The 27138-nt window shown below is 36.7% G+C and overlaps 1 protein-coding gene and 1 long non-coding RNA gene across 3 annotated transcripts in view; one reads left to right on the forward strand and one right to left on the reverse strand.

Moving 5' to 3' along the window:
• Positions 1-358: 358 nt before the first annotated feature.
• On the reverse strand, positions 359-6421 carry LOC129151644 (uncharacterized). Its single transcript, XR_008558299.1, has 2 exons — positions 5970-6421; positions 359-459 (listed from the first exon to the last, which is right to left on the reverse strand). It is a non-coding gene; the product is annotated as an uncharacterized LOC129151644 (long non-coding RNA).
• The window catches only part of RFX3 (regulatory factor X3), a 282845-nt gene continuing 261365 nt past the window's right edge, over positions 5659-27138 (forward strand). The window contains exon 1 of one of the 2 annotated variants that reach the window (XM_054727240.1): positions 5659-5676. The gene's annotated coding sequence lies outside the window, so the exon portion shown is untranslated. Of the gene's footprint in view, positions 5677-7111; positions 7180-27138 lie in introns of those variants that run through there. The other variant, XM_054727239.1, reaches the window with a different exon arrangement.

Consider the following 27138-nt stretch of genomic DNA (forward strand, 5'->3'; position numbering starts at 1 on the left):
CTGTAATTATGTGTCACATACTTGAAGCTACGAGTATCCCTCCAAATCCCTCCAATGTAAATCCGGTTGTCTTTAGTAGGTTTAATTTTTACAATTTGTAATTTTATGAGCTAAATAGTACCAAGTTAGTATATTGAGTTCAAGTGTACTTAAATCATCATCTTAGAAAATAATTTTTCTGTTTCTTGATTATTTTGTTATTGTGGTTTTTTTTTTTGTGTGTGTGTGTGTGTGTTTTTCTAATCTTTGTGAAACTAGTATCCAGAGTTCACTATAATGGCATCTTAGTGGATTTCTTTGTTTTCTGGTTAACCTCCCTCCCTCACCCACAGGAGAAAGGAAAACAAACTAGGAAAAATAGTGTTAAATACAGTTTTCCTTTATATTTCAAGGCCATTGTATTGTATTCATCAAGCAGGATTTATATGTTTCTCCAAGTCCTCTAAACATGTTGGGGATCTGAAAAAACAAACATGAAAAGAAAGCTGCAAATCAAAATAAATAATAAGATGTCTATGAAATTTATCATTATCCCATTTATAAATTCTTAGTTATGTTTTTTAATGTGCTATATAGGTGCATTTTAATATGTTTGATATGATATGGGACTGGAAGTCTCTAAATCCAAGTTCTAATCAGTATTCTCACATTAAGCCAGATCTATGAGTCTTTAAAATGACCGTAATCTCTTTTATAAAAATACTAGGTAAAATTTCAAGCAGTACTTGGAGGCAAGTATTTTAAACATTCCACTGTACAATGTATATTTTTGTGTGTTTTTTCATCCCTCAAAATATAAGTTATTAAACAAAACAAGATGGAAAGATATTCTATCACATAAAATCCCTTTTAGAAACAAAAAAAAGGCATTGAAAGGGACAAATTAATGTAATTTGAGTCAGTGATCTTTTCTCTTTATTAGTGGCTGAGATAAGTTGGTAAAAATATTTAGAAGGGTAAAAAAATTCAGTCATATGTTTTAATAGTTGACATAAGTATTCAAAAACAATTTAAATATAGGCTTTATTACGTATTGTGATGGGGAGAGGGAGGATGAGACATATGACATTTCCACTAGCAAGATACTTTTAGCATACTTAAAATAGGAATAATGGCCTTACAGGAACTTGGAAGATGTTATTCCCAGATTGTACGTTACATTTAAGGGAAAAATAATAAAGGTAAAGGGAGAGAATCAATTTAAGAATTTCTTTGGTAGCTGAAGACTTTGGATCAAATAAAATCACTTTTGATAAATATTTTTATAATAATTGAATAAGATACTTTTCAGCATATATTATTGACATTAATTGTTGATTAAGTTATATGAATTAATCTCTAAATCAGTTCAAGTTTATCTTGTAAAAATCTAGTTGAGGTTCACAAAATTCTTAAGAAATGCTAGTAGAAGTAGCTATTAACTTTATTTATAGTAAGCATTTACTCAACACAAAAAAATGTCCTAATTTCACAAAAGTATTACATGAGCATATATAGTAAGCATATTGAACCAATTCATGAAAATTATAACTTTAAAGAATTGAGATCATTAAGTCTCTTAGTTCTTAATTTGTAAATGTTTTTCTTCCATCTCCAAAAGCCTTGTCTTAATTGTTACATAGAGAGTTTACATGAATTTCTCAAGCTGATCACAGCACCAAAATCTCTCAAATACTCCTAATGTTACCTCAGAAAAAAGTTATATAATCTCCACCATGTTTAAGCTATTGCTATCCTAATAGAAAAACAGGGGAAAATGTCTTTAATCATCCAGAGTTCATTTTAAGCCCTCAAAAGCAATTCCTTTGGTTTCTAGGTTTACTCAGGATTAAAAGTGGCAGGACTCTTTTCTTTGAGCAGCAAATCAACAGCACCTACTATTTGGTCATGCTTAACACATGTTTGAAAATTTACCAAGGATAACCTTAGTACCTATTATTTATCCTTTTCTCTATAGTATTGAATGAAAATATTAAGAAAAAGTTAATTAGGGAGGTAATACAATAGTAAATCTATTAGTGATTTCTGAAGTTTCAGGGCAGGTATTATTGACATATAATGCATATACAATGTGCATTCTATTCAACTTGATAATTGTAAACACACATATAAATACTACCTAAAACAAGATCTAGACCAGCACTTTTTCTGCGATAATATAAATGTTGTATATTCCTACTGTCCAATTTGGTAGCCACTAGCCACATGTGGCTACTTAAAATGTGGCTAATATGACTGAATTTTAAATTTAATTCCAATGAATTTACAATTAGATTTAATAGCCACATGCAGCTAGTGGCTACCAAGTTGGACAGTGCAGAACATTTCCATCACTGATACTTCCCTCCTGTTCCTTTACAGTAAATCCCATGTCATTGGCCCTGCCATCATAGAGAAACAGTAACTAAAGATTAAGTTTCCCTGTGTTTGAACTTTACATAAATGGATTCATACTGTATGTATTTTTTTGTGCCTGGCTTCTTTTGCTAAATATGGCATTTTTGAGATTCATCCCATGACTTTGTATCATTAGTTTCTTTTAACTGCTGGATAGTATTCCATTGTATGAATATCTAACAATTTGTTTTTCCATCCTCCTACTGATAAACATTTGGGTTGTTTCCAATTATTTGTTTTTAATGCTGCAAATATTATATTTGATGTTCTGCATTGAGGGAAAAAGCTATGTATGTATATCAAAATATATTTGATCTTGAGAAAAGACAGTCAATTTATGATTCTATTATCATCTTTCTGTACTGGGGTAAAAATACAATTCTAGGTTATATATAAAGATGGACATATCTCAGGACTGCTGAGTAAACAGTTTGTAATACTTAAAGAAAACACATTTAGGATAAATCTACCAGAAAAGAGATTGCAATGCTTTCAAAACCAAAATATATTTTCACTGGGGATGGGTAGAGTTGGGGGTGCTTGAGACAGGCAAATTATGTGTAGTTTTGAATTACCTTGGCATCTATCACTCCCTATTATTATTGGTATACATATCCACAGAATTTCAGATCTAGTAAAAGTAATTAATAATCCAGTAGTCTAATTCCCCAGTGCTCTGCATATTGTAAGTAGTCAATAAATATTGGTTGAAATAAAACCATTTATTTCACATGAGAACTAAGAGTCTAGGTGTCTCTCAATTGAAGAAACCAGGTATCATAATCAAATGGAACATTTTTAAACAGGTGTGATTTCTGCTTTATAAAAGGATTCACCACAAATTCAATGGTAAGCTGCCACAGGCTAATACATTAATTTTCAAAACTCTTATACATACAATTTTCCAGAGGTAAACCTATCACATATCAGTATTTTATCTTTTAACATGCAGCTGTTCCTTCAAGAAACATTGAAGTAATTCTTTAGTTCTTGAACATGCAGCATACATTAACAGGAAGAAGTAACTTAATAGATAATATTGAAAAGGAAATGTACCCTTAAGAATGTACTAAAGAAATTTATAAATTATATATTCCATACATAAATAATCAGGGCTTTGTATTTTTCAAGTGGTTCAGTTATAAATGTGTTACTTGATGTCTCCACCAACCACTCCAAGGTGAAAGCAAAAACAATCCAAATTCAAAGGACACAACATTTTAAAATTCATATTCATTGACTTTGAGCATTTTGCAGACAGCAGCTCTATCTGGCCCATTTTAGGTACTCGGCAACTATTTATTGCATTGACAGTATATTGAACATTAAGAATTTTTTTTTTTTAAATCAGGAACCTTCTCTTATTGAGCCCAGTGTGTGATGTGTAACAGGTACTAAATGTTAAACACTGCTAGTTTTTTTTCTGTGACTTCTTAAGTAATATATGTTCAACATATGTAAAGATGCAACTGTACAGCTTTAAAATGATCAGAAAGGAGATTCTATCAGAACTGACTTTAGGCAAAAGGATTTCTAGGTTCTTTCATAACCAGTTATAGCACAAAACAGTACATGCATATACACTGAGTGGCCAGATTATTATGATCTCTGAACGCATAATAATCTGGCTACTCAGTGTGTGTGTGTGTGTGTGTGTGTGTGTGTGTGTGTGTATTAGAGGCCCGGTGCGTGAATTCGTGCATGGGTGGGGTTCAGCCAGCCTGGCCAGGGGGAGGGGACATGGGCAGTTGGCCGGCCTGCTGGTCGAACTCCTGGTCGAGGGGACAATTTGCATATTAGGCTTTTATTATATAGGAGGATATACACTGAGTGGCCAGATTGTTATGTGTTCAGAGATCATAATAATCTGGTCACTCAGTGTATAATCTAGCACAGGCGTCCTCAAACTACAGCCCGTGGCCACATGTGGGTGTTTTTGCGGTTTTGTTTTTTTTACTTCAAAATAAGATATGTGCAGTGTGCATAGGAATTTGTTCATAGTTTTTTTTTAAACTATAGTCTGGCCCTCCAACGGTCTGAGGGACAGTGAACTGGCCCTCTGTTTAAAAAGTTTGAGGACCCCTGTTCTAGCATGTTCCTCAATCTATAGCTTGAATTGGCAGATTGGTTATTTGATTCAGTGTGGTGATGATATGAAAATTTCATATTATAGTACCCTTACTCTGGTTAGAAGTAATATAATCAATTATCCTAAAACTAGGGAAAATATTCTAAATCCTAACTTTTAAAGAACTCACTTTAGGAAATTTACCTATTCCTAACTCAAGAATAAGCCAAATCAGGAAGTAGATTTAAAAAAAAGTCTCTAAGCTGCTTAAAACCGATGTTACAATGTCCTTGCACAAAAGTCACACACTTTTTGTAAAGGAGATTTCCTCAAAGTACCTATTTATACTCTTGAGACAGTTTTGCATAAGCTTCATTATGTGGTTTTCTTGCCTACAGATTAAAAGCAGTAAATTAAAAGGGTGGAGAGGATAATAGAACCACGTTCACTGACAGCAGTAAGAAGCAACAGCTGACAGTGTGGGAAGGGACAGGCAAACTACAACAGACAATAGAACTAAAAAAGCAAAGCTATTCAGAGCCCTGTAGTGTGAGCAAACAGCTCCACAGACCACTACGGGAACAGAGGACTCTACCTGTAAATGTAACAAAGTGAATATTCATAATGATTACCATTTTTTATACAGCTGGGATGCACGCCTTATTTCCCATGTGTATGTCGAAATTATTCAAAATATGAAGAGTTTCACTGCTGCTGGTCACCACCATGTCATTTGTCTCAGACTAGAGGGGCCTACCTACCATGGTGGGTCATGTAACCTTTAAGCATTAGCTTTGTGCTCACCTCTGCTATTCCATTGCGTTACATTATTGTAAGAACCTCTGTACTTCATTATGGGATTACCAAAGGCAACAACCTAACTTCCTTAAACAAATTGTTTAAATAGTGGGTTCCAAAATACCCCTATCTAATATTCCGTGACACGGAGCTGTAAATTAGAACCACTGACTTTTAAGACTTTGTGCCTGTTTTCCCTAAAATATTATAAACCTCATAGTGATGCTGTGAGGATTAAATGAGATAATGTATGTAAAACACTAAGCACAATGTCTGGGGCAGTGTAAGACCTCAGTCACAGTCGCTATTATGTTAATACCGTGAGTTTACGTCGGCCCAAATCCCTATTTGACAGGTGCAAAGAAATGAAGCCTCCAGAGTAAAACCGACGCCCTAAGGCTCGCCTTCTAACGGTATTGTCTGGGATAAGCCGCTTAGCGCACGGCTGGAGGTCTGGGGCGCCCGCAGGTCCCGTCCGCGGAGGATGCACGGCGCCTGCACCGAGGTGTCCGGGGCTGAGCCCTAGGGCGGTTGGAGACAGCTCCCTGTGCGGCAACAACATCCGTCCCGTAGGGAAGCCATTCGTGTGTCTCAGTGCAGTTGCTTGTCATGGAATCGGGTGGAGCTCAAACCCCCGTTGGGCCCATTTTAAAGAGGGACAGGCACTTTGGTTAAGAGCTGAAGATAACGGGGAACTAGAAGCTACCTGGGTGCCACCTCGGACAGGTGTAGGGTACCCGCCCTCAGCGCCTCTGGCGGAGTGGCTGCCGCGCCTTCACACACCTTCCAGGGCGGGCAGTCTGCTGCTCACAAGCCCGTGATCCCGCCCCGTAGGCAGGGAGTGATCCCCGCGCCGCTCCGCTCCGGAGCGGTGGCCCCCCGACCTCCCCGCTGCGCGCCGCCGCGGTGAGACCGGGAGACCGCGCGCCCCGCACAGCCCGCATCGCGGCCCTAAGATGGCGGCGGGGTGCGCGCTCTCGCCTCGCCGCACGCAAGGCTCGGAGCCGTGGCCTCGGGAGGCGGGAGCGGCCGGGCGCGGAGAGCTGGGCGAGGACGGGTAGGGCCCTCCAGTGCAGCGAGGGCTCGGGGCCCTGCGGCGCCCGGGCGTGCCATACCCCAGGCGGTGGGTGCCACTAGGAACACGCCGACGGCTCCGAAACGAAGGGAAAAAGGGGGGGAGATGAGGCTGTGTGTGGGGGAGAAATAGCGGCGGCACATCCGGGACCTCCGCCCCCTCCACCCCGGAAATGACGTTTTAGGCGGCTGGGTTGGGGGTCGTGGAGGCGGCCGCTCTTCAAAATGGGTTCTTCTCCAGCGTTGCTGGTCTCCCAAGAAAGTGTCTGGCATTGCCTCAGCACCCCTTCCCTCGGGTTACCCCTTAGCCTCGTGACTTCGGGGCTTCTTTGCCTGAAGCTGGCGGGACTGGCACCTCTGGTTTCCCTAACGTGTCCCTAGCACCACGCCCCTGAACTCCCAGGGCAGCCTCGCCGCGGGTGGTAGGGTGCCTACGGGGGGACTCGGGGGACTTGGGCCCCTGCAAGCCTACGAGCTTTCACCCCGAGTCCTACAGAGCCCGCGCCTCGTGCCCCCGACCTGGCCGCGGGGCTGTCATTCACGGCGCTGAGCCCGCCCCTTCCGGCGACTCGCCGGCCCGCCTCCTCCCCTCTCCCCTCCCCTACCCCTCCCCGTGCGAGTGTCTCCCTCTCCCTTTCGCTCTCTCCCTCTCTCTCTCTTTTGTGAGTTATAGCAACCGTTGCCTTGTGAATCAAGCGCCATAGTCACCGTAGTCCTGGCGACTGTTACCCATCAACAACAACTACTCCTCTCCTCCTCCTCCTCCTCCTCTTCCTCCTCCTCCTCCCCACCACCACCATCTCCATCACCCACCAACAACACCACAATAATCCACAGCCAAGGTGAATATTCTTCGGTCTCTACATGTGTGTGGGAGCGTGTGGATGCGTGTGAATGCGGATGTCCGTGCGTGTGTGTGTGTGTGTGTCCGTGTGTGCGAGCCGGCTGTGGCTGTGCGGGGTCTCACTCCTGACACCGGGGACTGTGCTGCGGCGCCGCCGCCGAGGGGCTCGGTCCCCCGGGCTTGTTTACAATGGACCGTGCGCGCCCCGGCGGGGTCGGGGGTGTGGGCTCCGCGCCGCCCGCCGGTCCTCCGGTCCTCCCGCCCGCCCGCCCGCCCGGCCCTCGGCGGCCGCGCTTCAGGGATGGAGCGGGAGCTCGGGGGGCTGCGAGCCGAGCGGGAGAGGGAGCCACAGTTTCGCGTTGCGGATGGTGGAGCTCTGCCCTAGGTCTTGTCTGAGGAGGAGAGTCAGGTGAAGAGAAGGGCTTTTCTTTTCTCTGTAATTTTCTTTTTCAAAGCTGCTTGTTTCCTGCTTTTTTCAAAACCGAAGTAGACAACAATGTGCAAGGGGGACCCAAGAGCTAGTGTTTTGTTGTTGTTGTTCACTTGTGGGGCCTTGTTAAGGTTTTTGTTATTTTTATCCTCGTACAACGGGGAACTTTTCCTACCGCCCATTCCCTTCATTTTGTGCCCCTCTTCTCCTTGTGCTAAATGGGCTTCCCTTCTTTTGCCATCATCAACTACACGGTGTTCCTTTTTCTTTTTCTTTTCTTTTAAAACTGTGTTTTCTTTGTGCTGCAAACAGTCCTAAAATCCATTCAGCACTGTTCCCTCCCCCGCCTCCTTCCCCCCCACACCCCTTGCACACATTGAAACCTGGAGCCTCTTCGCTGGACTTTGCAGCACTGGGAAAGAAATTTTAAAGAAGTCTCTGTCCCCTCTCTTTCTCTCTTTCTTGGTGTGTGTGTGTGCTTGTGATTTAAACCGGATGCAGGGCATCTGTGATACTTGGGTTAGTAGTTATTGACAGTGCTTTATCCTTCATGTGGAGATGGGAGGGGTAGTCGTGAGGTTCCATTTCACTTGGATGAACCTCCTTCTCCACCGTGGAGTGTTAACAATTTTCATTGTGGTTGCAAGACTTTGTGTAGGATAAACAGGGAAAGGACATGAGGAAGCTTTGTGAGAACTCGGGTTACAATGTTATTTGTGACAGTTAAGGTACTTTAAAGAGGTTTTTTCCCCCCTCTTCATCTTCTCTGTTCGTATTTCTTTGAGAGTTGAAATTGAAGTCAAGTTGTTCATAAAGAATGTATGAAGCGTCTCAACTTGAAACGTGTGTATATTTCACTTTCTTTATGGTTGTTGAGAGCGAGGCATGTGTGCTCTACTTAACATAGTCATTATTTTGGCTTTCTTTGGACAGTGACTTAAATCTGGTGAGGGAGAGAACTTTCTCCTTTTTAAGTCTCTAAAAATAATCTATTTTTCTCTGTAGATTTGAATACTTATCAGTCCTGAAATAGTAGGGCTCTTGGTTGGAGGTAACTGTTTTCCAGATCCTGTAAATTTGTTCATTTTTCAGCCTAACGTTTAATTAACATATCAGTAAAAAGTTTTGGTAATGAATGTGTGCTAAAACAAATATATTTGCACATATTGAAATTTTCAATGTGGAATTTTAAAATGTTTATTTAAGTAGTCTTATTCCTAACAGTAAACATATATTGATTTACCTGACAGCAGCCTGTGAATAATGTGACAGTTTTAATGATTCTTGAGATTGTCAATGAGCAGGTTGGGTAATTGTAATGTTGTTAAGGCTAATACTTTGTAAAATAAGAGTGTGGTGTTTTTTTTAAAGAAAAATTTTTCCCCTTTCATTTCATTTCCATGGGATTGCTATTTTAAATGAAGATGATACTTTGTTCTGAAGTCTTTCTCAGAGCATTCAAATTCCTTTATATTTATTCACACACACCCCTTCCCCAATCTAGATTCCATGCAAGTCTCTAATACTAACTTGTATTTTTTTTTTCTGTTCAGATGAGTGGCAAATGCCTGAACACTTTTGGATGGTGAAGCTTCTGGGTCCCATAAACTCTCTGAAGTTAATAGTTTTGCTCTCTAGAGAAGCTTCAGACCTTATGTTATTTACATAATAGGTTTTCAGCTGAGTAGCTTATATGTTATAATGTTATGATTTAATATTTTTATTTGCAGTGTCCAAGAACTTTTTTTGAGGCATTTTACTTCTTAAAATTATCTCAGATTCAGTAATTTAGATTTCCACTCATCATTTGATTTGAGAGCAGGGCTTAACTTGAATTCTATCATTTATTTTTGAAAACACTTATGTGATACAAAAGTTGCTTTTAGAGATTCTTTGGGCTCAAGCATGTCAACATTATTCATATGGATTGAGAAAATAATAACCGGAAATACTAGCAAGTGATACATTTTTAAGTTTAACCCCAAGGGTAAAATACTTAGCACTTAGTTTATTCTTCTGTGGTATTTTTCCTAGTAGGGACTATATTGGTATTCTTCTGTATTCTCAGATTTTAGAGTAATAGAAATCTCTGAAACTGAGTAACCACACCTTGACACTAAAAGTATTAAATAGAAATCAGTTGTAGCTTATTTTAGTAGCTGAATATCTGTGATTCATTATATGTCATAAATCCTAGTTTAATCTTTTTAGGTTGTTTTGCCAATGAGTTGCATTAACCAGTATAGACATATTTTAGTAGTACATTTACATGTATAATATAGTAAACTAAAGCACATTACTAAAATTCATCATTCCATAATTTTTTCATTATATGGGATAGTTATGCCTAATTTAAAAAACAGTATTTCTCTAGTATTCAAGTCTTCTTATATTCTACGTAAGTACTCAAATTAAAGTTTTATAGTTTATAAGTTTCATATATTTTAACCCTAAAGAAAAAATATTTTTTACCCTAAATAAAGTTAATATGGTAATTTTTATCATTAAAAATTAACAATTAAAATGAATGAATCATAAATCTAGATGGATATAATGTATTATTTAAATGACATGTTACTTTTTGGTAACATTTTATTATTATTGAGAAAGTTGATTTTTGTGTGAGCTTTCCTCTAATTTCCAATTGAAAAACCAGTAAGTAGGTGGAATATGATTTTGCTTTTCAAATTTTATGAAGAGTATGTGTATGTGTGTGTTTAAAAGGGTGGATATAGCATCAGATATATGGGAAGAAGTAAAAAAACCCAAACTTTTCTGAACAGTCTAATAGGAATGTTACTTTGTTCTTGGTAGTATAGTGAGACTTTGTTATAAGAAATGAGAATGCCAAGTAAACCTTTAAATTATGAAGCGTCTGTCAGTTTTTTTGTTTTTATGTTGAACACTAAAAATCTACTTTTCAGTTACTTTAAAAATAATTTCCTCAATGTAACCATTTGCCTTCAACTCTTGGGTATAAATTTCCACTGGCCATCAAAAACCAGATTTAAATTCCTTTCTGTTCACAGGTGCATAGTGTTCCCATTTTTTGGAAGTCCAAGATTAAGTGGATTTGACTAATTCTAGCTTGTTAGGGACAGATGGCTGCTTTAAACAGGTGTCACTTTCATTTCTAGTGCATTGTGTTGAGACTTCCAGTGGTTCACAAAAGAATTGTCTAAAGCAGGTGGCATCCTTTGCTTTTGTCCTTAGTAAAATACACTTTTGGAGTTATTTTCCTAGGAAAAGTTGTGTGTGAGTGTGTGTGTGTGTGTGTGTGTGTGTGTGTGTGTGTGTTAAGTAAAAGTTTTGAACTATTCAGATTCAGGTTTATAATTTAACAACTTTTATTTCTGAATATTTTTCTGTTTTCAGTCTGTGTAAGTTGCAGATCCTTTCACAGAACACTTTAAAATTCTTATATTGTAATGGAAAATTCCCTTTGAATCCAGAAGAAGTACTCAGGAGCACTTTATACAATAAGTCACATTTATCTCAAGCAAGAAGCTAAGGCAGATTTGAATAAAGTAAAATTTGGTTAACATGACAAGTTAACTTTTGCCATCCCATCCATAAAGAATTTTTTTGATAGCATTATTTTAGTTTGAATGGTAAATGTTGGAAACCAGTGTTGTTTTTGTTGCTGCATTATTTTAAATATTTTCAAACTAAAACATTTCCCTCACCTACTTCAATTGTTACTATAAACTTTTTAGTGCTCTTTTTAAATGAAAATTGTTTTTAAGCATTATGTTTAAAAATAGGTACTGGAGTAAATAAAAGAGTATCAACTTACTGATTTCTAAGGTTCATTTTAACTCAGATTCTATCCTTTTGTGTGTGTGTGTGTGTGTGTGTGTGTGTGTGTGAATTTTATATGTATTTTAACAGATGCACCAGAGGGTGCTGTGCTGTTTGTAACATGAAATTATTATCAATAAGAATGTGAACTGAATGAAACTTTTGTTTAAAAGAAAATTTTTAATTATATGTGCATTTAAGCATTTGATGGCCTTATTTCTATGGAATTTAAATTTAATATACTGTCTTAATTGGCAGTTTTATATCAAAGCCTATCTTTCTCTGTACTAATATATGTTAGCACAACAGAGAACAATATCAAGTCTGATATCTTTGGCATATCTGAATGTCAGCATTAGTCCTGTAGGCATGTATGTTGATCATCGTCTTATGAAGGTATTTTAGCCTTCATTTGAAAATTTTCATTTCACTTGAGAATTATACTATTTTGTCAGTGTAGCTTTTGTACTGTGTAAATTTGGTACTATTGGCACATATTGAACATTCTTAAGACATTTTTATATGACATGATTAGTAATGACATGAATATGCTTTTTATGGCATAATCTAAAAAAAGCTACCTCAGCCCAGCTGGTGTGGCTCAGTGGTTGAGTGTCGACCTATGAACCAGGAAGTCTCTATTTGATTCCCAGTCAGGACTTATGCCCAGGTTTCGGGCTCAATCCCTGGTATGGCATGTGCAGGAGGTAGCAACCAATGATTATATCTCATTGTTGATATTTCTATCTCTCTTCCTATCCCTTCCTCGCTGAAATCAATAAAAATAAAAAAAATTACCTCAAAAGTATAATTGACAATAATATTTATGAGGTTAATTAAATCAACAATAATAATAATATTAAACATTGTCTGGAGAATTCAGTCCCCACTTCATGCTGTTGAAGTAGTCTGGCTTGAATATTTAATTGAGCTTTACTATCTGAAAAGTTTTAGATTCGCTGCCTTACTGTTTATCATATAATTCCAAACTGGAAATGGTCTATCTGTTGTTCATTGAGAGCTTTTATAGGAGAATTAATTCAATCCAATCTTTTGGGCTCTGGTTGCATCATTGGTTTTTTTTTCTCAGCAGGGATATATGCTAAAAGATATATAATTGAAATAGTGGTAGTCAGTATCTTCCTCAAGTAGCTTAGAAAATGATGGTTACATCATATAAACTTTTTTCCTCCAGATAATGGATTTATCTATACTATTAATTTCATTTAACTACAGTCAGCAAAATATGATATTTTAATGAGGTACCACTATCAGGAATAGTATTTCATATGTTGGAATGCCACAGAGAATCCAAAACATGCAGAGGTAATAACATTTTTAAATACTAGTCTTCTTAAAATAACTTAGACATTTGTCTCTTAAAATGTGATCCTACTATTTACCATACAGTTTATGCTATTATGATTTTTAAAGTATATTATATGACATTGTTTCAAAACTTTTATATTTGAAGTTTCATATTTCATATCAAAGTATAAGATGTACTTTAATGAAAACAAATCAGTTAAAATTGAAATATATTCAGAGTATCAAATAGGTATGTGTTTTGTTCTTTATTATGTTCATTTTAAATTGAATTTAGAGAGACAGAGAGAAAGGGAAGCATCGGTTTCTTTGTTCCACTTAGTTATGCATTCATTGGTTGCTTCTTGTATGTGCCCTGACCAGAGATGAACCTACAACCTTGATGTGTTGGGACTATGCTCTAACCAACTAAGCTACCAGGCCAGGGCCTGTGTTTTATTTTTTTTAAGTAGATCAAAGGAAAAAGAATACTGGTTAAGAATACAGGCTTTGGAGTCAGATTTCAGTTAATCTTATTAGCAGTGGGACCTTGGACAGGTTATTTGCCTTTACCTAGACTCAGTTTTCTCATCTGAAAAATAGGGTCAATAGTACCTATTTTATAGGGTTCTGTGAAGATTAAAGGGGATGATTTATGTAATGTGCTTTGCTCAGTATTTGATACAGAATACATGCTCAATTCTTACTATTAGGAAATACTAGAAGATACCCATTCTGATCTTTTGGCTAGCTAAGAATCCTTTTACTATGCACTTGACTACCTCCTTCCCAATGGGCTTTAACTTGCGAAAGACTTGGCCCTCAAATATACATTAATTGTATAGTTCTTCCTTCCTCACCACTTTATAAAATAAAGACACAAAGCTACCAACTGCAGGTTTGGATTACCTTTTGATCATCAGTCTTATTATTTCACTGAATTAATAGGATTCTAGTTTAAAGTGATATTTTAGTTTTATTCTGCAGGCTTGTTTTAATGGATTTCTTTTACTATATTTGGATAACTCTCCTGTTTCAGGTATATTAGACTGAGAACTAATGATGCAGCATTTAATAAACTCTTACACTTGTCATTTCATTGTTCAGTATATATTTTCCTTTTCATATTTGTTATACATGAATTCATTCAAAAACATTTTAAAGCCTTATTTATAAGCTTTATACAAAACACAGCCATTCATATAAAAGAATGGCAATAAATAGTTTTGAATTCATCAAGAAATTATTGTATAATTTTATAATGCACTGCTTACAATTATTTTACTAAGGGTAGCAATAAGTAATTTTGTAAGAATTTGCCAGCCCTAACTTTGAGATACAGTAACCTTGGAACATTATGCAATAAAACATATAATATTAAATTGTTGAGGAGAAATTTCAACTTCAGCTCCATTTTTTTTTTGACAATTAAAGATGTTTAAAGAAACATTGTACTTGGCTGCTATATATAAATTTGGTATTTAGTAATTTACAATATATATTTTCTACACAATTTGATTAAGAATGGATTTTTTTCTTATTTTAATCTTAAATATCCCTAATGTTTTTCAAACTGGAAATGTCATACATTTTAATTTAAAATTTACTTCATATGGTGTGTCACCTTTGCTGAAGTACTGTATATTGTAGGCTTTTTGTCTGCCTCTCATCTTACCTGCTGCCTTCTCCCCGGTCCTATTTAGTGTTTATTGTATGACTCCTTTTACATTATTTTTATAGATAATTAGCCCAACATATAAAGTAGGGAGACTCAGCCATCTCATCTGCTTCCTTTCTCCAGTGAATTTGACACACATTTTTAAAGGAATATTTGGGAAAATGCTAGGAAATGTGACTTAGATGGTAAGGTTATTTATCATTCTTATTTCAATAATCCATTTTTTTTTTTTTTTTTACAATTTCTATGCATCTGACGACTCCCTTGAACGAAAAACATGTTACTGATCCACTAATGATGTGACCGAGTATGATTTTGCTTCAGAAAGGTTCCCTTCTCAGTTCTGGCCTCAAGATTAAATCTCTAGTCTAGTCCAAAAATATTGTGTTTGCACAATCACATATGCCTGCTTATTGCTGACTCTTACCTCCTGGACTCTTCTTTCTCACTACCTTTATTAGAAGCTGTAATATGCTGCAGTCAGTACTGCATGCCTTTGTTTTACAGTGCCTGGTCAAGACTGTCAGGTTCCTGGTGCTTCCTATTGAGGGAAAGGAAGCATTTTTGCATTAGTTTAAGATGTCCTTCTGTTCTGCTATATCTCACCCCTTTTACCACTGTGATAGGAACTGAGTCCAGAAAAACTAAGAATCAGGCAGCTGGCCAGAAAATAAAAGTGTATTAGTTGGAGAGGAAACATATATTCAGAGGTTATGTGGATGGAGAGAGGAGAGAGAGTGACTAAGCTGAGAAAGAATGGTCTTTAAAAGTGCCAGCCACAGGAGAGCAAAGGTGAGAGAAGGGTTCTGTTCCGGTGCTCACTCTGTCACCAACTAAAACCTTAGGCTGGCCACTCACACCCTCTAGCTCTCAGTTTGTCCATCTGCAGAATGAAACATGAGGGCTCTGTGATCTCTGACGCCCTTTTCAGCACTAACCGTCTATGACTCCATGGCAAGATTGTCACTGGGAAAAGGTAAACAAGCCAGGAATTGGTGTTTCCTTTGCACATGGACTCGAAGGCTAGCATTTTGCTTGCCTATTGTTTCTTCTGATAAGGACAACAAAAGAAAACCCAGAGCCTGGTTCTAGTGTAATAGCCATACCTATGACACAGTTTTAGAAGGTTCCTTCATGTCAGTGGCTCCCTTAGGGTGCTGTGGCCAGTGAGTGCCTTGTTGTCCTCACCCACATAGGAATTAGCTGAGTCTGACAGCTTGAGCTCCTGACCAGCAGCTCCTCTATGTCTGTATGCCAGACAAGTTTTTTAAAGCTGGGGTTCCTGCCTGTTGCTCACCAGTGAGATATTTAAAACAGGATATGATTTCTCAAGTATGTGGATAGGCAATTTGACACACAGAGAGGGAGAGGGACTTGTTAGATCTCTCTCATCAGAAGCAGTAAAAATTAATTCAGGTTTCTGTGTATCTAATTTTTCCACATTTCTTCCTCAGTTATTAAAACCTTGACCTTTTCTTCCCTTCATGCACTTCAGGTAGTTTTAGAAAGAACTAAAGTCCTGTCAAGAAGTCTGGGCGAGTTCTTAAGAGTCTGGAGTACTAGGACTGTGAGACCCTGCTCTGGGAAGCAGTGCCATTCTTTTATGTTTTTCATTGCCAATACTTATTGCTTTCCTTTTTTCCTGGATATTTATAGTTGTATAAATATTCTTTTTATTCAGGTTTGGTAGCAGAAAATTGTGTCTCTTGGTTAAGAATTGTGCATTTCTGTAACATTTTGCATTATCGTTAATTTACCAAGTAGACTTACCAAGATTTTTAAGCACTGCAGACTATGAAAGGAAGCATTTTTGCATTAGTTCATGATGTCTTCTATTCTGCTATAGCTTATTTCTTACAATCTAATGAGGAGTGTATGAAAGTTGAATAGATTCTAATTATTGTTTTAAAATTATTTTTTAACAATTACGTGTATTGATTAATGTAAACATATTCAAGAGTCTGAACTACATTCAGATTCGAATGCTCGATAGCATCTATATATTTCAATACAATAACTGGCATCCTTAAAAATATATCTGGCCCTCTTCAGTGTTAATCAGCATAGTTTATCTTAATGTGCAAACCCATTTTACAAATGCTTTGCTTTTTTCAGTGAAGTTTCTTCCATGCCTTAGTTGGGATTGGGGTTGAGAGAGGCTACTGGAGAGAGACAGGAAGAAGATACATTTAGAAATCATATCCTGTTTCCATTGTTAAATACCAGTGCATTGCATATTCGACCCAGTTCTTTTTCTTTATTTATTTTTTAATTTTAACTGACATTTTGGGGAGAAGGTAGCGGTTGAGGTGGGGAAGGGGGAAACAGAAGTGACTAAGGCGATCAGAGTCTTCCAGATCTTTTTCCTTTCCTTATGTAGTATTGTGCATAGTACATATACTTTGGGGAGAGAGAATAGGCATCTTATTACTTCATATTTGTGATATTTTTCTCCTAAAGACTGACTGTATCTGTATGTCTATCCTTAGCACATTAGTGGATGTGCAATAGTATCCTTCTAAGGAGTCTATATTGTGGTTTAGTCATGCACAGCTTTAGAAAGGTAGGAATAAAAGAAAGGAGTACTGAGGAAATCTAGTTTGTGGGCCAGATACAGAAATAATGCCTTAAATCCAACTGTCTACATTTTGCTTTAGGTGGATTGTTTTGTGGATATATATTTATTTTTGTTTTACAAAAGAATCTACTTTTTCCCCCTGTTCCTGTTTAGGCTGACACTTAAAAGAACCAGAGAGTATATATAATCTGTCACATTAGGCTTTCACTGATTGGCATCTGATTCTATCTGATGACAGTCTTGGAGATAAGTTTTAATGAAGTGTCAGTGTAAGGGTCACTAATAAAACACACATGGGAAGATACATTGTTACTGACCTGAAAATCACCTTTACCATTTTAATTTACAGTATGTATTTTGATGTGCCACAATGAAAAATTAATATACAGATACCAGCTAAAGTTAGATTATTTATTGTACAATGTGATTATATTGTATGCTTTAAAGGACATTTTAAAACATTTTGTTTAAAAAGTCACTTTATATTATTAGGGTGTACAGTAGGTCCTCAGGTTATGTCGGAGATCCGTTCCTACGGCGTGACATAATGCGATTTTCGCCGTAAGTCGGAACCCACCTACATAAGCACCTTACGTCACTCACATGGAGCACATACACAGCAGAAATGAAGTGAAACAGTAAAAAAAAAAAACTTAAAAGAAAGATAACAATTCCTGACCTTTACTTGTGGTAAATAATTAATAAAAAAATAGCACATACGTACATACGTCGAAATGACGGAACTTTTTATTTTTTATAAATAAATGGGAGATGGCGACGTAACCACAAAACGATGTACGTCGAGACCGACGTAACCCGAGGACTGCCTGTACTTATATTAAGAAAAATGGAATTTATCCTACATATTATGTTGTGTGTGTGTGTGTGTGTGTGTGTGTGTGTGTGTGTATAGACCTTTAGAAAATCATTTTAATGTTACATTGTGCTTGGTGCTTTAGAACTCCTATCCATACTATTTTGTTTTTGTATTATGCATATCTTGTAACACTATTAGAAACCACTCCAGTGATACTTTCTTAAGGCAAAGAACATTAAGAGAAACGTTTGACTTAAGTTCTTTGATTGATCTTTGCGTGATTTGGGGAACAATTTTTATAGAGCCTCACATTATATGATAATTTTTAGAGGCTACTTTTAGTTAATAGATGCCATGAATACTAAAATTGAATTGTATCATAGTTAAAGATAAAAATTGTAATTTATTCGTATGATAGTAGAATAAGATATTGTATTGCTGGATCAACATTTGATCTGTTCCTTTATTTTTAGAAGTCTGTCAAGTTTTGAAATTTAAAGCCTTTTTAAATATGTTGAATGAGTAGAGTTGTATAATACATGTGGATTTATGTTTGAGCAAAGGTTTGAGAACTATATGGCTTGGAAATGAGGTGGGATTTTATTTTTAAAATTGGAAGGGAGTGTATTTTAATATTTTGATGGGTTAGACTTGATCATTTATTGGTGTTAATGACTATGGACTGAAGATGTTGATAAAAGTAATTTTTGAGAGGAAGTCATTGTAGTGATCCTGATATTTCATTTACTTCCAGTCCTGCTGCCCTTGGTAAACTCTAAAGTAAAAGCTTATTTCTTGGGTAATGTAAGACTCTCTGTTTTATTGTGTTTTTGTTAATCTACATTGCTGTCAGGAATTTCCCAAGTCCTACAGTACTGTCTTGTGTGAGGTATTATGTGTAAGCTTTGGAAATTCAAGTTTATTTATTGATTTACAAACCTTGGATAGAATGCCAGTAAGTAACATGCCATGCCCAGAATAGCACCTTGCTTAACCTGAAGGAATTGGGTAAGAATTAGGGTAAATCCGGGCGGGAACATAATTGGATAAACTAGAGTATGAACAATGTACAATTTAGAGTAAAAATGTCATTTTAGGGGCTATATGTATTAGAAACCCATCAGCATATTACCACAATACTGTTAATAACATTATTTCTAATACTTGATTCAAAAACATTCTAGCAGAGGCCTAAGAGATAATTGGATTTATTAGTCTATAAGCTTATCGTTTTACATCATTGTCCTTTGGCATTTACTTTTGAATGAGGATTAAATGATTTCTATCAGTGTGTCTTCAGTGACAATACTACTTTGGTTAATTTAGAAATCCTGAAGTGATTGTGATTTTTTTTATTGAATTTTAAGGAGCTTTTTGAAAAGAGAGAGGAATGAGGTACTGGATACGGAATACATAGTCTCAACTATGTGTGGACTTTAGAAGACTACAAAATGACAGACATGGTATTTGTGAATCAATAAATATAAAAAAGAAGGGTAAGGAGAGAGATTGAAAATGTAGTTAGATGAAATTAGTGGAGAGTTTAAAAATAAAGATAAAAATAAGTTAAGATGGATAAATGAAAGTATGAATGGTGAACTAATTTGTTGTAAGAATGGTCCTTTTTTTTTTTTTTCTTGTCTTACTGTGATTTTAACTAATAGCTGAGGAATAGATTGTACTTAAGTTTCTTTATGGGCACCATTTGTTTTTATATTTGTTGCAAATATAATAAATCTCTGTAACCTTTGACTATTATTATATGGAGCTTCACTATTTTTTTTTTAAATATATTTTATTGATTTTTCACAGAGAGGAAAGGAGAGGGATAGAGAGCTAGAAACATCAATGAGAGAGAGACATCGACCAGCTGCCTCCTGCACACCCCCCACTGGGGGATGTGCCCGCAACCAATGTACATGCCCTCGACCGGAATCGAACCTGGGACCTTCCAGTCCGCAGACCGACGCTCTATCCACTAAGCCAAACCGGTTTCGGCTGGAGCTTCACTATTAATGTTGGGTTTAGAAGAGTATTAGATTGAGATATTACATCAGAGTTTTCTTGTAATTATTTTATCATTACAAAGCTATACAATATAATGTTAGTATACAAAATATACATAATTAATATTTTCACTTGAGGTATCTGATTAATAATATATCTGATATCTAAAGCATTTTACATTCGGGAAGCCAATGTATACCAGAAAACTGTGTACCATAAATGTACAAACTCTTAAAACTGTCTTATTTTGGAACTTTTATAACTTACACTGAAGTAGAGAGAATAGCATAATGAATCCCCATGTTCTCATCACACACTTAACAATTAGTACCTTCTATTCTTAAGTCTATATAATTTGAGGTATTTGTTTATTGAAATAAACTTGAATCTTTTATCCTGTGCTACTCTGAAACAGTGTTAATCTAATTTTAAGAATAGACTCAATGTGGACTTGAAACAATGCTTACATGATTTTTAAGATGAAATATTTAAGTGTGATTGGTCATGTTGTTTCTTCTCAGCACAGCATTATTTAAATCAGGGAGTTTGTTCTCAGTTGTTGGTAGGGTCTTCTTTTGTTTAGTAACTCTAGGTTCTTCTACTTGAAATCTGACCTATCATTAAAATGGGAGCAAGCTCAAAGACAGGAGCCTGTGTTTGCAGGGCACAAGAAAACAATTGAGGTATACCTCTCAGAGTTGAAATATGCTAATCTTTTGCACGTCATTCTTTTAATTGGCCCTGTGGGTAGATTTGGGTAAACTGGTAAGAGCCATTTTGTAAGGGAAGAGAACCAACTATCTTCTGGAATATTCCCTCCAAAGTTAGCTACTCAGTTACTGGGACATAATAGAAGAGTGTAAAGGAAGTGGCATCCATTAGTAAGAGCTCATGTAGTGATAACATGTAACACCATTCAAAGCAGTTTAATATTTTCTGATTCACCAACTTCAGGGAATGAAGTTTTCTTAGTTTTTATGAAAGAAGCTTATTTTCCAAAGTTAGAGTCTATAGGGAAAAAATCCATTCATATTGGAAATTATTCTGTAATGATCTAACATGTATAATAAGTAATGATTAATGTCACTTTAATAAACAACACAAAATACTGACCTCTTTATTTAAAAGTTGATTTTTTTCTTGTTGTTTGAATCTAATTAAATGATTTAAGCATGAAGAAGTAAATACATTACATTAAGGCCTGCATTTTTCAGTTATGTAACTTTAAGTGCTAAACTTCTTTCTGATACAAAAGGTTACAGAGAAATGTATATAACTTGAAATATTTTGGCACTCTTTAAAAATACTTCTATTATAGATTAACTAGTTAGATAAAATAATAAAGTGATATAAAATAAAGTGATACACTACTAAATTGATCTTATTGTATGACTAAACTGCAATTTCTTTTCTCAAAGGGTTATATTTAATTCTTTCTGCCATTAGGAAACATCTAATTTAAGTGATCCTGCATAATAGATTGTCATATAGTCAAGGTTTCCAAAAGGAGGTAGATGTAATGTATACAGAAAAACACCAGTAAAGCTTAATCAATGAAACAATGATTGAACAAAATATAACTGTAACCCTGTAAAACAAAGGATCATATGATATACATGTTAATTTTAGAAGTATTTATAGAATATTTTATTAATTTTTAAAAATTTATGAATTTAATATTAATACCAATTTGTAATATTTTTTCTGTGCTTTTCAATACCTATGTAGAGTCAAAGTGTTATTTGGCTTTTTATTGTATGACATTCAAGATAGCATCAGGTAAAGCAGTGATTTTCAACTTTTTTCATCTCACAGCACACTTAAACTAATTACTAAAATTCTGCGGCAAACACAAAATATATTTTTTGCCAATTTGACAAAAAGAAGGTATAGTTTTGATTCATTCATACCAGATAGCCCTTGTTGTGTTGGCTGTTGTCATTGTTTTATCTGACAATCTAAGGCAAAAGAGGTCATTGCTCCTAACTAGTCAGGTATTGCATGTTTTAAAAATTCTTGGGGTACATCAGTTGAAAATCATTGAATTAAAGCAATGGTGGTTTTATTCTGGTGTTTAAGAGTTTTTTAAAAATTTGACTACCACTGCATTTATGTCATATGTATAATTTTAAAAAGCCATTTCTAATATGATAATAATATTGGTCTTCTTATTCTATATTGAAGTTACTCCCTAATAGCAAACAACTTAATGTTCTGATTTGGAAGAACACCGTGTAAAGAAAAGCTTTATCCAAGAACTGACTTGTATTTTCGAACCTGACCTGCATAGCAGCTAAGCTTTGGGTCTGGAGCTGGAACTGCAAACCCTTATGATGACTGTAAGGGGCTCAACTTCAGCCTTTCTCTTCTGGATCTGCACAGCAACCAATAGTGATAGCCAGGTTGCTAGAGATTAAAATGGTGAAAAAGTCTGTCACTAGAGTTAACCCATGCTTTCCAATGACACAATTATGTAGGATTCCAGTGGATACATAATTAGGATGTTTTATTTTAGAATCAGAATTTTTAAGTTGGAAAAGACTTTGAAAGTTATCTAGTTCAACCCACCACCCTGTTCCCCACTTATCCTATCTAATAAAAGAGTAATATGCAAATTAACCATCACTCTGCTACACCCACAAGCCATGCCCACCAGACAGTCAGGAGTGCATATGCAAATTAAACCCAACCAAGATGGGTGCGGCCACAGAGCGAGCAGGAGGCTTGGGTTTCCCTGGCAATGGCGGAATCCAAGCTTTCCATACACCCTGGCAGGCCCAGGCCTTCACTCAAGGCTACAAAGTTTCAATTATAAAAGATAAATAAATCCCAACAAAAATGGCAGCAGCCACGGAGCTGGAGAGATCAGGAGGCTTGAGTTGCCCCTGGCAATGGAGGAAGCCAAGCTTTCCGCACACCCTGGCAGGCCCAGGTCTCAACTCAAGGCTACAAAGTTTCAATTATAGAAAATAAATAAATCCCAACAAAAATGGCTGTGGCCATGGAGCAAGCAGGAGGCTTGGCTCCACTCCGGGCTACAAAGTTTCAATTATAGAAGATACAGAAATCCCAGATACCAGGGCCTCTACTTGGGTCACTGGGGGGCGTGGCCGACCTGCAAACCACTATAGGCCCCTCGCCCAGGCCGCCCCATGCCCCAAGGGAACCCCCACCCTGATCCGGGACACCCTTCAGGGCAAACCAGCTGGCCCCCACCCGTGCACCAGGCCTTTATCTTATCTAATAAAAGAGTAATATGCAAATTGACTCATTCCAACACACAAGATGGCTGCCCCCATGGGTCAAAGATCCTGCCCCCATGTGGACACAAGATGGCCAGCAGGGGAGGACAGTTGGGAGGGACCAGGCCTGCAAGGGAGGGCAGTTGGGGGGATCAGGCCTGCAAGGGAGAGCAGTTGCGGGGGACCAGGCCTTCAGGGGAGGGCAGTTAGGGGCAAACAAGCTGGTTTGCAGGCAAAAGCGGTTAGGGGCAATCAGGAAGGCAGGCAGGCGAGCAGTTGGAAGCCAGCAGTCCTGGATTGTGAGAGGGATCCCAGATTGGAGAGGGTGCAGGCTCGGCTGAGGGACACACCCCCTCCGTGCACGAATTTCGTGCACCAGGCCTCTAGTTTTAAATATAAGAAAATGGAGGTGAAGTGACTTGCACAGTGATATAACATTTCTCGTAGCTGGGGCTGTTGATATAACATTTCTTGTAGCTGGGGCTGTTGGACCCCAGACTCCACATTTCTCTCCCAGCATTAGCCTGTTATATCATTGCTAGTGCAAAAATATTCTTAAAAGCAAACAACCCAAATGTGCTGCCTTCAGTACTCAGAATACTTGTTTACCTACAAGTTTGAACTCATATTTTTTTTCTAGAAAAAGCACATTAAAGTTTTATAATTATGCATTCTGAATAAATACATTTATTTTTTATTGCCTCCAACTGTACTTTTGGTATACAAATCAGTATTTAATTGCTCTATTTTAGAATAGAAATAAAATTTTTAATATTTTTCCACATCATCAGTAGCCTTTATATTAAAGGAAAATACTATATTTGCTAGATCTTTTAAAAAAGAAAATACCATATTTTTATCATTAACACTTTATTTTTCCCCTGTCAGCTATTAGTGATTTATGTCATAATCAATGTATTGGCAGAAATAATTCTCAGACCTTGCATGCACCTCTACTTTTGTGATAAGGGTAAGGTTGAGTCTAACCATTCTAAAGGTTGTTGTAAACTACTGAATTATTAATTTTAAACAATTGAAACGTTTGTTCCTGTAGGTCACTCTCTTGTGGAACAAAAGTAAAACAATGGCAGTTTATATCTGTGGTACAAGCTGAGACTTGCCCGGCTGGGCTTAAAGGTGTTGTAGCACTCTTAGTGAGAACCAACAGAATGAGAATGTGAAGGGATTGCCCTTTATTCCATAGCAACCAGAAGCAATCCCAGCAGTCATGCTATTATGTGACTTCTTAATCTGAATTCTTGGAAGGATATGTTGTTTACTAAATAATAGTATGAGATGGTGGCAGAATAGTAATTGCCAACATGTTGTTTTGTGTGTGTGTGTGTGAGAGAGAGAGAGAGAGAGAGAGAGAGAGAGAGAGAGAGAGAATGAGAATTGAAAGTAAATCTACAAGGTCAGGATTGAACTTAGTTTTGGTATCCTGTTTTGTGATACAATGCACAATTTGAGCACTAACCCTGTTGATTATTTGAAACAATCTGTCTAAGAGTGACCAAGAAAATGACAACTGAACTTTCTAGCTTGATGCTCTTACGAGCCTCATTTGTGGTACCAAATCTGAAAGGATGCACTTACATGAAACCAGGAGTAGGTTTCCTATAGGGGAAAACCATTTGTCATTTGTTCTTAACAAGGTAAGTCCCCACGGACAAACCTTTCTTGTAAAACTATTCCCTTTGGATTTATCTTTGCCTTCAATAAAAAAAGGAGATATGATAAACAAAAGTCTGATGAAATATTAGTTAGTTCTTGCATTTTTGCCTAGAAGTTTCTCATTCTTAATCTTTATGATATTTCTAATGTTTCATGCTGCCGTTACATCTGAATTAAGAGAGACTTGGGATACAATGCATTAAATTGGTTTTGCTTTCTGGAAGGTTTTTTTTTTTTTTCTGAGGGGGGAGGCAGAATTTAAATCATTTACTTTTAGACTTAACTATACTCCTGAATTGCCAAAAAACCTACTGTCCCGTAAAACAGAATGGAAAATACAAATATTAAGAGTTTAATTCAGTTGAAAAGAGAGTGCTAAATACTTGGAACTTTTAAACTGAGATTTGAATATAGAGATTCAGTTCCCAGCATAAATAAGTACTAGACTGCTATATTTCTTGGATATAAAGAGGAAGAACCTAAAACATGGAATGTGTTTTTAATATCTTATAAATTTATAATCTGGATAAATTTTTACTTAAACCATGTCTAAATAAGGATTAATGGAATCTTCTAAAAAGAAGATACTTTGGATGTTTTCAAATAGCCCAAAGTTTTATGTTTCTTTGTGTGAGAATCTTCCAGGATTCTTCATTGTCTACTCATCAGAATCATTTAAGAAATATTTACAGATGTCACAAAACTTCCATTGTGCTATGCTGTTAGGGAGCTTAGTCTACTGTACATTTTGAAATACAAATTTCACCACTCTGCTCTGTAACTTTTTTTGCCAGCCTGGCTTATGGTGTTAGGCAGTTGGTTAAGAGCGGCGATTTTCAACCTTTTCCATCTCATGGCAACATAAACTAATTATTAAAATTCTGGCCTGGCTTGTGTAGCTCAGTGGTTGAGCATCATCTCATGTACCAGGTGGTCACAGATTTGATTCCAGGTCCAGGCACATGCCTGGTGTCAGGCTCAAACCCAGTAGGGGGCGCACAGAAGGCAGCACATGGATATTTCTCTTTCATAAATGTTTCTGTCTCTCTTCCTTTCCCTTCCTCTCTCTGTGATAAATTAAAAAAAAAAAAATTCTGTGGCACAGTAAAAAATATATGACAACTGAACTTGTCATATTTTTTGCAGATCTGACAAAAATATAGGTCTAATTTTGATTCACACTGGACGGCTATTGTGTTGGCTGTTGTCATTTTTTTATTTGACAATTTAGGGAAAAGAAGTGAGTAGTACCCCTGACTAAATAGTCAGGTACTGAATGTTTTTAAAATTCTTGTGTCATACTGGTTGAAAATCACTGTTTAAGAGCAATAACTTTGGAATGAACAGCTCTGGGTTTGAATTCTAGCTCTGCTACTGATTAGTAGTTTTACTTTAGGCAGATTACTTAAACTTTGTGAGATATGGTTGCTAAAATCTACCTTGAAAGATTGTTTCAGAGATTACATTAGATGACAGAGGCAAACAGCAGCACTATATCTGACATGTAAATGGCAATTCCCATTACTGCCCTGACCCAGAATTAAACCAGTGACCTCTCAGTGCAACTGATTCACACCAGCCAGAGCTCATCGGTTGATTCTCGTATGTGCCCTGATTGGGGATTGAACCCTCAACCTTGGCATATTTGAACAGTGCTCAAACTGAGTTATCTGGCTAGGGCCTCACTTCCTGAATTCATCTTTGCTGAAGTTAAATAGAGTGGTTCTTAACTTGAATAAGTTCACTTCTAATGAAATTTTTATTAACCTTGATACTAATTGGAAAATGTGATTTAGATACTTGTTTGTAAATGTTTGATCTTTCTAAATTTTTTTGTAAGCTTCCTGAGGTTTTGGAACTCAGCACAAAACCCAGTGTTCTTTTCTAGTAGAAGCAATCAGTGAATAATTATGAAGCCTCAGCTTGTTTATCTCTAATCAAATTATAGAATACACATTTAACCATTTTATAACTTTGTCTAGTCCTGATTGTATACTGACCTTTAAAGCAATGCAGTTCTATTAGTCCAAATGGGTTTATTTACTTCTTGTTTTTTAAAATGGATTTAATGGCATTAATTCATGAATTTTGGATATTTCTTTAAAAAGGCATCATTTAGTAGACATCATTTCCATTTATCTTTTCAAATGGTTTTGTTATCTAACTATGTATATATGAATTTTGTACCTATATATATGTATGTGTGAAATTCTAAACTTGCCTGGGATTTTTTTTAGTGTCTGGTAAGACTAATAGTTTCAGAAGTTGGGGAGTGCCTTTTAGGATCTATTATCTTCTTCCTGTTTTCTGGTTGTGACAGGGTGTGGGAATTCCTAATACTGCTTAGTAGGGGAGAGACCTGGGAGCCATTATGATAACTATGCTTTTGGAGGGGGGGGACTATTTAGAATATTCCAGACTTCCT

This window comes from Eptesicus fuscus, chromosome 15 (assembly GCF_027574615.1).
Source record: "Eptesicus fuscus isolate TK198812 chromosome 15, DD_ASM_mEF_20220401, whole genome shotgun sequence".
NCBI lineage: Eukaryota > Metazoa > Chordata > Mammalia > Chiroptera > Vespertilionidae > Eptesicus > Eptesicus fuscus.